The following is an 11,998-nucleotide window of genomic DNA, read 5'->3' as shown; positions in this document are numbered from 1 at the left end:
TCTGTAGATCTGTATACTTAGTTTACACCGATTAATTTTAGCTCAATTTCATCGAATGACTCAGGTGTAATAAGAGACCATTTCCTGGGTATAACCAGTACTTGATGTCCGAAGGGAAGAACATGAAAACGCTCTCAGAGTGTGGATCGAATCCGGGTCCTGCTGATCGCTAACCGAACACCATATCGACTACACCATTTCAACCATCTATTCTTTAATATCATTTCATTATTCAATAGCCTGAAACACGGTTTGGACGTGCAACTAAAGAATTGTCGTTTTGCTGTATCAATACTGAATGAAAGGGGAAAGTGTAGAACTTAACGATTTAAACAACGCGAAAAGAATGTCGTAATACTTAAACTCGCATGTCTCAAGACATGTCGTGCGATCATTGTGCAGAATACACTCGTATTATGCACAACGATATACGCGTATATAATGTTCCACATTTCAATAATTACGAATTATGTAGACGTTTTGCAGAAAGTGAAAATACCACTGGTTGAAGTTTTTTAATTAGCGAAACTAGAGTTTTAAAGCGTCCACGTGTCAGATTGGATTTTAATAACGAAATTATCATAACGGAAACAGAGGTCTATATATACACAGAGTTTTACTTCATGTGTTCAAGATCTACGGATCTTTGTAAATAAACGATCCTACCTAAACTATGAGACATTTAGTCTGGTTATACCATGCTCTAAAAACATATTTTGCAGTTACATGTTTGGGATTTGTTTAAACAAGAGGGCCTAAAAGGCCCAAAGTCGCTCACCTGAGATAAAAGAATGATCTGTTCTTCAACAACAATGTGACTAAACTATTTTTATTCTTTCCAAACATTCCTCATTTATACTTGAGCAATAATGCAAACAGTACAAACAATTCATATAGAAATACAGTTCATAAACTTTCAAAAGTTAATCATAGTTAAAACAAGGTTTCGAAAAAAATAATACACTTTCATGTCTTAACTTGGTCAACAGTTTGTGTTCAGTATGAGGCAAATGCCTGTATAAAGCACTAGGATAAACAAACACCCGTGATCACTATAATTGAAATCACTCAATTCACTTCACTGAACAAATAATTAAGAACTCGCTTTCATTGTATTATTCACTTAAGTCTAATGTACGACACTTTCAGAAAACAAACAGTTTAAATCCATTTCTTCGGCTTTGATTAATCACTTACAACTTGCGTTAATCACACTACACTAAGTCACTTTAATTAAAAGATTAGCTGAGATTTGTCATTTAGTAAAATCACTATGATCACTCATCACTTATTAAAAACACTAACTTGTTGTTGCATAAATTCACTAAGTCCTGTTCTTTATTCAATCACTAACTCAATATTTTCACTTAGAGAAACAAATACTAATTCACTTTTCCTTAGTAATCACTTAACTAATAATTGCACTCAGTTAAAAGAACTAAACTAACTCCACTAACTCAACATACCCAGTTAGTGAAACACAGTAAATCATTAATTCAAAATTTTCATTTAGAGAAAAATAAGACTAAGTCACTTTTACTTGGTGAAATTTCAACTTAGAACATTAAACTCACCTCCATGATAAAACTAACAGTTGCTACATTAAACAGGTCTGCCAGATTAGTAATTCACTTACCCCAATCTTTCAATTAGTGGACTAACTCTTTCAACTTAGAGCCAGGGGGTCTATCATTAGTCTTTCACATGTATACCCAGATGTTTTGGTTGATTAGTTCTTATGGGAGAGGTCAACAATGTCCCAGTCCCCTGATTCTGAAGTGTAGCAGGCATAGTAATATAGGTAAACATCCAATCAAATGAGAGCACTGCTATTCTTAGAATCCTGGTAAAGATTAGCACTGATCAAAGATCATCACTGACCACTGATGTTAACTATCTGCACTTACAGAGAGTTTAAAGCATTTATTTCATTTCTTAAGAATTAACATACAATGAAAATATACCTGATCTATCATTAATGAATTTATAAGTTATTAACTATCATCAATGAATTTAAGTTATTAACAAGGGACAAAATTGTCACAAAACCAGGTTTTCATTGTGAAAAAAAAATCTGATAAAGGGAGAAAACTCAAACTGAACTTTTGAAATGATAAAAAAAAAATACCCCCCTTTGTAATTTTTTTTTTTTAATCTATTTTTAGTCGTGGCGACCTTGACATTGGAGATATTGACGTGATTCTTTCGTGGGACACACCGTCCCATGATGGTGAACAAATGTGCCAAATGATTTTAAAATCTCACAATGAATGACATAGTTATGGCCAGGACAAGCTCATTTATGGCCATTTTTGACCTTTGAACTCAAAGTGTGACCTTGACCTTGGAGATATCGACGTAATTATTTCGCGCGACACACCGTCCAATGATGGTGAACAAATGTGCCAAATGATTTTAAAATCTGACGATGAACGACATAGTTATGGCTCGGACAAGCTCATTTATGGCCATTTTTGACCTTTGAACTCAAAGTGTGACCTTGACCTTGGAGATATCGACGTAATTATTTCGCGCGACACACCGTTCAATGATGGTGAACAAATGTGCCAAATGATTTTAAAATCTGACAATGAACGACATAGTTATGGCCCGGACAAGCTTATTCCGCCAGCCCGCCAGCCAGCCAGCCAGCCCGCCCGCATTCGCCAATCTAATAACCAGTTTTTTCCTTCGGAAAATCTGGTTAAAAATTGTAATTTAAAGAATTATTATTGTAAGAATAAAAACAAAGTAAACAATAACAAGGCATGCGTTACAATACAAATAAACAAAACTGCCCCCCCCCCCCACCCCCGCCGGCCATGTTTTTCCACCCATCATGACCATTTTCGAACTCGTCCGAGATATTTTTAAAAATGGATGTTTAAAAAAAAATATGATGATTAGGCAAAAAATGTGACTTCTTGAGTGTTCACAAGCTTTTTTTTACTAAATAAATATAAGGAAAATGACCCCCCCCCCCCCCCTTGGCGGCCAAGTTTTTTTACCGGTCCAAACCATTTTCGAACTCAACCGTCATATCCAAGAAGTTCACAATCTGTAAAAAAAAAACTGATATAAATATTAGTTTCTGTTAGTCTAGAAGTTGCTTCAAAATTTTTGTTTATAAAATAAGTCTAACTTAATCTTAAGAACACAATTTATGGAGAGTGGAAAACTCCAGTTACTCAAATGTAAAAAATAAGAAGAATTTACAAAAGGTATTTCAATCAAGAGTCTTTATAATTTAGAAAATGACAAATAACAAGGTTGCCATGGAAACAATTTCATAGCACAGTATTCTGCTAAATACACCAAAACACAGAAGGTTAAGTTGGCTTATCAGTAAAGATCAAAGATAAGGCTCTACAGTGCATTAGTACATGTACATTTATTTTATGAGATAGGTTTATTAAATTGCATGCAAACAACTGTCTTTATGTACACCACATTTTATGAAAGAAGTCCCAGGTTTATACAAGGGAGTTAACTATTACTTAACTATAAGAAAGTATGTACAGGTTATCTTTCTTTAATATTATGGCTAATCACAACTAGACTGTTTTCACTATATACATATAGAGAAAACTACCCGCCCCTTGGCAGCCGTGTTTTGCAAGCAAAGGTTACCATTTCTGAACTCATCCAAGATATCATTGGGACAAATCTTGTGAGCAAGTTTCATGAAGATCGGAAAATAAATGTGGCCTCTAGAGTGTTAACAAGGTTTTACTATAGCCATATAAGGAAAAATGTCCCGCCCCCTGGCGGCCATGTTTTTTAACCAACTGACATCATTTTCGAACTTGTCCAAGATATTATTAGGATGAATCTTCTGACCAAGTTTTATGAGGATCGGACAATAACTGTGGCCTCTAGAGTGCTAAAAAGATTTAGCAATAGCCATATATAGCCATATAAGGAAAAATTCCCCGCCCCTTGGCAGCCATGTTTTCACGCAAACGTGACCATTTTCGAACTCATCCAAGATATCATTGAAACCAATCTTCTGACCAAATTTCATGAAGATTGGACAATAAATGTGGCCTCTAGAGAGTGAACAGGGCAAATGTTGACGTCGCACAACAGACGACGGACAAAAGGCGATCACAACGTGCTCATGGAGAGCTTAAAACAACAACAACAGACAGTATACTTTATTATAAAAAGACGATTCACCATAGTTAGCCTTTTTGCAAATTCAACTTGATCGAATATTTTGAAAACAATAGCTCATTGTTTGTTCTATATTATATTTCACTGTTGTAACGCATTTTGGATGAACAGGCAAAAACTGCTGACTTGCCTTTATATTAAACACCTGCCTTTTCAAACCATACGTAATTAATTATTAGACTCAATCCATGACATGTCATGCATTCCTTGGCGGTCTCATTCCAAAATTAAGTGGATCATAACCGGTACATACAGATTCAAACCACTCTGGGGTCGTATTACAGAAGCATCTTAAGTAAAATTTTATTCTTATCATTAAATTGGGAAATTTTCTTAAGTGCTTTATTTCATATTGCAATAGATTGGCATCAAGATATACATTTAAATAACATTATTATGCCAATGTTATTTTAGGAATACCAAACAAACATGTGTTACTTTATTTAGTAAAGAAATACAAAACGTTGTAATTTTGAACTTAAGTGAAATTATTTAAAAAATGACTTAAGTTGTTTCTGGAATACCATCCCAGGATCAGCAGACGATTTATTGCATAAAATTTAAGGAAGATTCCGAAGATAGTCGATGTATCACGATTGTATTAAAACGTGACGATATTACACCAGTAAGGCTCGATTGGTCATTGTCGGCTGGGGTACTACTGAAATGTGCCCAGGGTACTCTTAGGTATACTTAAATGTACCCCGGGTACGGAAAAATACCAACACATACCCGGCCAATTTAGACTGTACCCGAGTTTTATTCCTGCCAAAAACGAATACTTTACAAAATTGTAATGGAACAAAACCTGCCTCAACATCTTTTTTTAGTAGGAGTTTCGATCATATAGAGATCATTTTACAAAATATTGGCATAAATATGACCATTATAATTTGGAAAAAAACGACAACAAATTTGGCCTTAGAATTCCCGGGTACGTTTCAGTATATTTTCCGTACCCGGGGTACATTTAAGTAAACTTAAGAGTACCAGGGGTACATTTACATAGTACCCGAGCCGACATTTACCAATCAAGCACCAGTATGATATAAGAAAACAATATTAATGTACAAGTGAAATCGGGATGTAGGGCAATTCCAAGATAATTGAGGTGGGCTTTTTGTCTTTGTTATTTACTCTCGATGAATACCAAATGCCTGAGGCTATGATAAAGTATAGAATAAGAGTCTCACTCAGTGAAAGTGCGGGGCTGAGTGCATCTGCATATAGTGTCGTACTTTGTGAAAGCGCGGGGCTGAGTGCATCTACGTAAAATGTTGTACCAGTGAAAGCGCAAGGCTGAGTGCATCTGCGTATAGTGTCGTACTCTGTGAAAGCACGGGGCTGAGTGCATCCGCTTATAGTGTTGTACCAGTGAAAGCGTGGGGCCGAGTGCATCTGCGTATAGTGTCGTACTCTGTGAAAGCGCGGGGCTGAGTGCATCTGCGTATAGTGTTGTACCAGTGAAAGCGTGGGGCTTTGAAAGCGCAGGGCTGAGTGCATCTGCGTATAGTGTCGTACCAGTGAAAGCGCGGGGCTGAGTGCATCTGCGTATAGTGTCGTACCAGTGAAAGCGCGGGGTTAAGTGCATCTGCGTATAGTGTCGTACCAGTGAACGCGTGGGGCTGAGTGCATCTGCATATAGTGTCATACCAGTGAAAGCGCGGGGCTGAGTGCATCTGTGTATAGTGTCGTACCAGTGAAAGCGCGGGGCTGAGTGCATCTGCGAATAGTGTCGTACTCTGTGAAAGCGCGGGGCTGAGTGCATCTGCGTATAGTGTCGTACTCTGTGAAAGTGCTGGGCTGAGTGCATCTGCGTATAGTGTCGTACTCTGTGAAAGGGCGGGGCTGAGTGCATCTGCGTATAGTGTCGTACTCTGTGTAAGCGCGGGGCTGAGTGCATCTGCTTATAGTGTGGTATTTTGTGAAAGCGCGGGGCTGAGTGCATCTGCGTATAGTGTCGTACTCTGTGAAAGCGCGGGGCTAAGTGCATCTACGTATAGTGTCGTACCAGATAAGACTGGGAGACTTTCTTTAAACAAAAAATACCATCAAAGCGAAGAAAAAAAAAAAAAAAAAGCGAAAGAGCATCGTCACGTACAAGGACTGCATAGTCTAATATGTGAGTGCATAGTAAAATATGTGAGGACACTTTAAGTGAATGCGTCCAATTTGTTATAAAATCAAAATAACATTATGACTGGGATGTTTGTTTTTCTCAATAGTTTACACTTATAGCGTTCCAACTTTCACAAGCTAGATAAAAAGGTTTCAAATGTTGCTATGGTATTATAGACCGTTATACAAAATGAATGAGCTGGGCTTTTCTCTCTCAGTATGTTATTGAAAGTATAAATTCATTACACAATTATTATGAAATTTAATATGGTGTAAAATGTAAACTAGAGTGTTAACAAGATTTTACTATAGCCATATATAGCCATATAAGGACATATACCCCGCCCCTTGGCAGCCATGTTTTTCAAGCATATGTAACCATTTTCAAACTCATCCAAGATATCATTGGGACAAATCTTCTGACCAAGTTTCATGAAGATCCGAAAATAAATGAGGCCTCTAGTTTTAACAAGGTTTTACTATAGCCATATAAGGAAAAATGCCCCGCTCCCTGGCCGCCATGTTTTTAAACAAACTGGCATCATTTTTGAACTCCTCCAAGATATTATTGGGATGAATATTCTGACCAAGTTTCATGAAGATCAGACCAAAAATGTGGCCTCAAGAGTGGTAACAAGATTTTACTATAGCCATATAAGGAAAATGCCCCGCCCCTTGGCAGCCATGTTTTTCAAGCAAACGTAACAATTTTGAAACTCATCCAAGATATCATTGAGACCAATCTTCTGACCAAATTTCATGAAGATTGGACAATAAATGTGGCCTCTAGAGTGTTAACAAGGCAAATGTTGATGGCGCACGACAGACGACGGACAAAAGGCAATCACAATGCGTATAGTGTCGTACTCTGTGAAAGCGCGGGGCTGAGTGCATCTGCGTATAGTGTTGTACCAGTGAAAGCGTGGGGCTTTGAAAGCGCAGGGCTGAGTGCATCTGCGTATAGTGTCGTACCAGTGAAAGCGCGGGGCTGAGTGCATCTGCGTATAGTGTCGTACCAGTGAAAGCGCGGGGTTAAGTGCATCTGCGTATAGTGTCGTACCAGTGAACGCGTGGGGCTGAGTGCATCTGCATATAGTGTCATACCAGTGAAAGCGCGGGGCTGAGTGCATCTGTGTATAGTGTCGTACCAGTGAAAGCGCGGGGCTGAGTGCATCTGCGAATAGTGTCGTACTCTGTGAAAGCGCGGGGCTGAGTGCATCTGCGTATAGTGTCGTACTCTGTGAAAGCGCTGGGCTGAGTGCATCTGCGTATAGTGTCGTACTCTGTGAAAGGGCGGGGCTGAGTGCATCTGCGTATAGTGTCGTACTCTGTGTAAGCGCGGGGCTGAGTGCATCTGCTTATAGTGTGGTATTCTGTGAAAGCGCGGGGCTGAGTGCATCTGCGTATAGTGTCGTACTCTGTGAAAGCGCGGGGCTAAGTGCATCTACGTATAGTGTCGTACCAGATAAGACTGGGAGACTTTCTTTAAACAAAAAATACCATCAAAGCGAAGAAAAAAAAAAAAAAAAAGCGAAAGAGCATCGTCACGTACAAGGACTGCATAGTCTAATATGTGAGTGCATAGTAAAATATGTGAGGACACTTTAAGTGAATGCGTCCAATTTGTTATAAAATCAAAATAACATTATGACTGGGATGTTTGTTTTTCTCAATAGTTTACACTTATAGCGTTCCAACTTTCACAAGCTAGATAAAAAGGTTTCAAATGTTGCTATGGTATTATAGACCGTTATACAAAATGAATGTGCTGGGCTTTTCTCTCTCAGTATGTTATTGAAAGTATAAATTCATTACACAATTATTATGAAATTTAATATGGTGTAAAATATAAACTAGAGTGTTAACAAGATTTTACTATAGCCATATATAGCCATATAAGGACATATACCCCGCCCCTTGGCAGCCATGTTTTTCAAGCATATGTAACCATTTTCAAACTCATCCAAGATATCATTGGGACAAATCTTCTGACCAAGTTTCATGAAGATCCGAAAATAAATGAGGCCTCTAGTTTTAACAAGGTTTTACTATAGCCATATAAGGAAAAATGCCCCGCTCCCTGGCCGCCATGTTTTTCAACAAACTGGCATCATTTTTGAACTCCTCCAAGATATTATTGGGATGAATCTTCTGACCAAGTTTCATGAAGATCAGACCATAAATGTGGCCTCTAGAGTGTTAACAAGATTTTACTATAGCCATATAAGGAAAATGCCCCGCCCCTTGGCAGCCATGTTTTTCAAGCAAACGTAACAATTTTGAAACTCATCCAAGATATCATTGAGACCAATCTTCTGACCAAATTTCATGAAGATTGGACAATAAATGTGGCCTCTAGAGTGTTAACAAGGCAAATGTTGATGGCGCACGACAGACGACGGACAAAAGGCAATCACAAAAGCTCACCATGAGCACGTTGTGCTCAGGTGAGCTAAAAAAAGTGGAACTAATATTGAATTACCGGTAACCGCAATTAGGTATTCGATGAATTGCCATGTTGGTGGTCATTAAAATGCTTTTCACATTTAACAAGACTATTGACAAGCAATATAAGTCCCCTACCGGCTCCACCATTGTCAGAAATTCCAGATTAAAACAAGAGCACCGCCTTGCGGGTGCAGACCGCTCATCTACTTTTCTTTTTAAAGGTGTAGGGACCTATCTCAATTTCAATCACAAAGGAGGGAGGGGGAGGGAGGGGTGGAGTGGAGAGGGATGTTTAGTGTGGTGTGTGGTCATTTATTACATTATCTTCAAAAAATGCAAAAAAAAAAAAAAATTTTTTAGGGGGGGGGATTCTTGGGTGGGATGGTTGGACCGTTTTTCAAAAATAAAATAATAAAAATAAATATTTGTGTTTTTTAACCATGTTTGAAAACAAGAGGGCCATGATGGCCCTGAGTCGCTCACCTGACTCATTAAGATCAGATGAAAACTATGACCTCTATTGTCTACACAATGTTTTTCTATGATTTGACCTAGTGACCTAGTTCCTGACTCTATATGACCCAAATACAACCCCAATCCAGATTTCATCAAGATAAACATTCTGACCACAGTTCATAAATATTGGATGAAAACTGTGACCTCTATTGTCAACACAAGGTTTTTCTATTTATTTGACCTAGATTTTTACCCCAGATGACCCAAATACAATCCCACCCAGATTTCATCAAGAATTCTGACCAAATTTCATAAAGGTTGGATGAAAACTGTGATCTCTAATGTCTACACAAGGTTTTTCTATTATTTGACCTAGTGACCTAGTTTTTGACCCCAGATGACCCAAATAAAATCCCAACCCAGATGTCATCAAGATAAACATTCTGACCAAATTTCATAAAGATTGGATGAAAACTGTGACCTCTATTGTCTACAGAAGGTTGTTTTATTATTTGACCTAGTGACCTTGTTTTTGACCCCAGATGACCCAAATACAATCCCAAACCGGATTTCATCAAGATAAACATTTTGACCAAATTTCATCAAGATTGGATGCAAACTGTGACCTCTACTGTCTACACAAACAAATTGTTGACGGACGGACACACGCAGGCACGCACAACGGATGCCGTACATCACACGATCACATAAGCTCACCGTGTCACTTCATGACAGGTGACCTAAAAATATGTGTCGGAGATAAACATGAACAGTTGTGGTTAAAATCCCATAGAAACAAGGGCTGTTTGTAAAACATGCATGCCCCCCTATATGGGCTATAAGTTGTAGTAGCAGCCATTGTGTGAATATGTTTTTTGTCACTGTGAATGGTGGTGGTGGTGGTGGTGGTGGTGTAGTTGTAGTAGTAGTAGTAGTAGTAGTAGTAGTAGTAGTAGTAGTAGTAGTAGTAGTAATAGTAGTTGTAGTAGTAGTAGTAGTAGTAGTAGTAGTAGTAGTAGTAGTAGTAGTAGTAGTATAAGTAGTAGAAGTAGTAGTAGCAGTAGTAGTAGTAGTAGAAGTAGTAGTAGTAGTAGTAGTAGTAGTAGTAGTAGAAGTAGTAGTAGTAGTAGGTGTAGTAGTAGTAGTAGTAGTAGTACTAGTGGTAGTAGTAGTAGTAGTAGTAGTGGTAAAAGTAGTAGTAGTAGTGGCAGTAGTAGTAGAAGTGGTGGTGGTGGTAGAAGTACTAGTAGTAGTAGTACTAGTAGTAGTAGTAGAAGTAGTAGTAGTAGTAGTAGTAGTAGTAGTACTAATAGTAGTAGTAGTAGTAGTAGTAGTAGTAGTAGTAGTAGTAGTAGTAGTAGTAGTAGTAGTAGTGGTAGTAGTAGTAGAAGTAGTAGTAGTAGTAGTAGTAGTAGTAGTAGTAGTAGTTGTAGTAGTAGTAGTAGTAGCAGTAGCAGTAGCAGAAGCAGTAGCAGCATTACAAGACCAATACTTAAGAATGATCAAATGGGAAAAGGTAACCTAGCACTGGCAGTAAATATGGGGCTCATTTACAGGTCAGATTTGGAATCTCTGCTGTAAAATGAGATTTTGAATGAATTAAAGGGAGGCAAATCTGTAATAAAAAGAACACGCATAAACCGTAGTTGTTTCCCTTGTTTGAACCATGCTAAATCCTTACAAGTTTGGAAAGAATTGGATGAAAAATTTGGACTTTATTGCATAAACACCATTTTCTCAATTCAAGGGAAGGTAATTCTGTACTTCATGGACCAATAATGCTCATTTTTTGTAGGGTTCGTGTCCTCATTGATATAAAGACACTGTGCAAATTTGGAAAGGATCGGACTAAAAATGTGGAAGATTTTTGAAAGTTTTCACAAAATAGGCAAAAACGAATAAACATGCAAAGTTCAACGAGCTCCTGCGGCCATGTTTTTTGACGAATCAAATTTCTTTGAACAACTTTTTCAGGGGAGCCTTTAAAGGTCATCCCTGTGAAATTTTTTGAAAATCTGATGAGCGGTTTCTGACAAGATTTTTTAAGGTTTTTACCATATATGGTCATGGCGGCCATCTTGGTTATGTGATCAATTTTTTTTTAACAATTCTTTTGTGCCATGACCTAGGGATGCTCCACATGAAATTTAGTTGAAATTGGCTCAATGGTTTAGTAGAAGAAGATGTTTACAAATTGTTTACAGACAGACAGACAGACGGACGGACGGACGGACGCCGGACGGTGAGTGATCACAATAGCTCACCCCAAGCTATCGCTCAGGTGAGCTAAAAACAAGAGATGAGTTTGTCAGAAACACAATGCCCCCTATTGCGCTGCTTTGAAAAAAAAAATTTTTGTTTCTTTTTACCTTTGACCTTAAAGGATGACCTTGAACTTCCACCACTCAAAATGTGCAGCTTTATGAGAACCACTTTGAAATAAAAAAAAATGACCTTTGACCTTGAAGGATGACCTTGACCTTCAAGGATGATCATGACCTTAAACTTCCACCACTCAAAATGTGCAGCTTCATGATAACACCGCTTTGAATTTATTTTTTTTACCTTTGACCTTGAAGGATGATCTTGACCTTGAAAAATGACCTTGACCTTGAATTTCCACCACTCAAAATGTGCAGCTTCATGAGAACGCCGCTTTTATTTTTTTATTCTTTTTTTACCTTTGACCTTGAAGGATGACCTTGACCTTGAAGGATTACCTTGACCTTGAACTTCCACCACCCAAAATGTGTAGCTTCATGAGAATGCCGCTTTTAATTGTTTTTTCTTGTTTTTTTTA

At 38.0% G+C, this 11,998-nt stretch overlaps 1 long non-coding RNA gene across 1 annotated transcript; it reads right to left on the bottom strand.

The window, feature by feature from the left end:
- Positions 1–815: 815 nt before the first annotated feature.
- On the bottom strand, positions 816–2,776 carry LOC127844499 (uncharacterized). The gene is made up of 2 exons (XR_008032770.1): positions 2,506–2,776; positions 816–2,343 (listed from the first exon to the last, which is right to left on the bottom strand). It is a non-coding gene; the product is annotated as an uncharacterized LOC127844499 (long non-coding RNA).
- Between the last annotated feature and the right edge of the window lie 9,222 nt (positions 2,777–11,998).

Source organism: Dreissena polymorpha, chromosome 9 (genome assembly GCF_020536995.1).
Source record: "Dreissena polymorpha isolate Duluth1 chromosome 9, UMN_Dpol_1.0, whole genome shotgun sequence".
NCBI lineage: Eukaryota > Metazoa > Mollusca > Bivalvia > Myida > Dreissenidae > Dreissena > Dreissena polymorpha.
The sequence above is the reverse complement of the archived record's forward strand: the minus strand, read 5'-3'. Positions and strand labels throughout refer to the sequence as shown.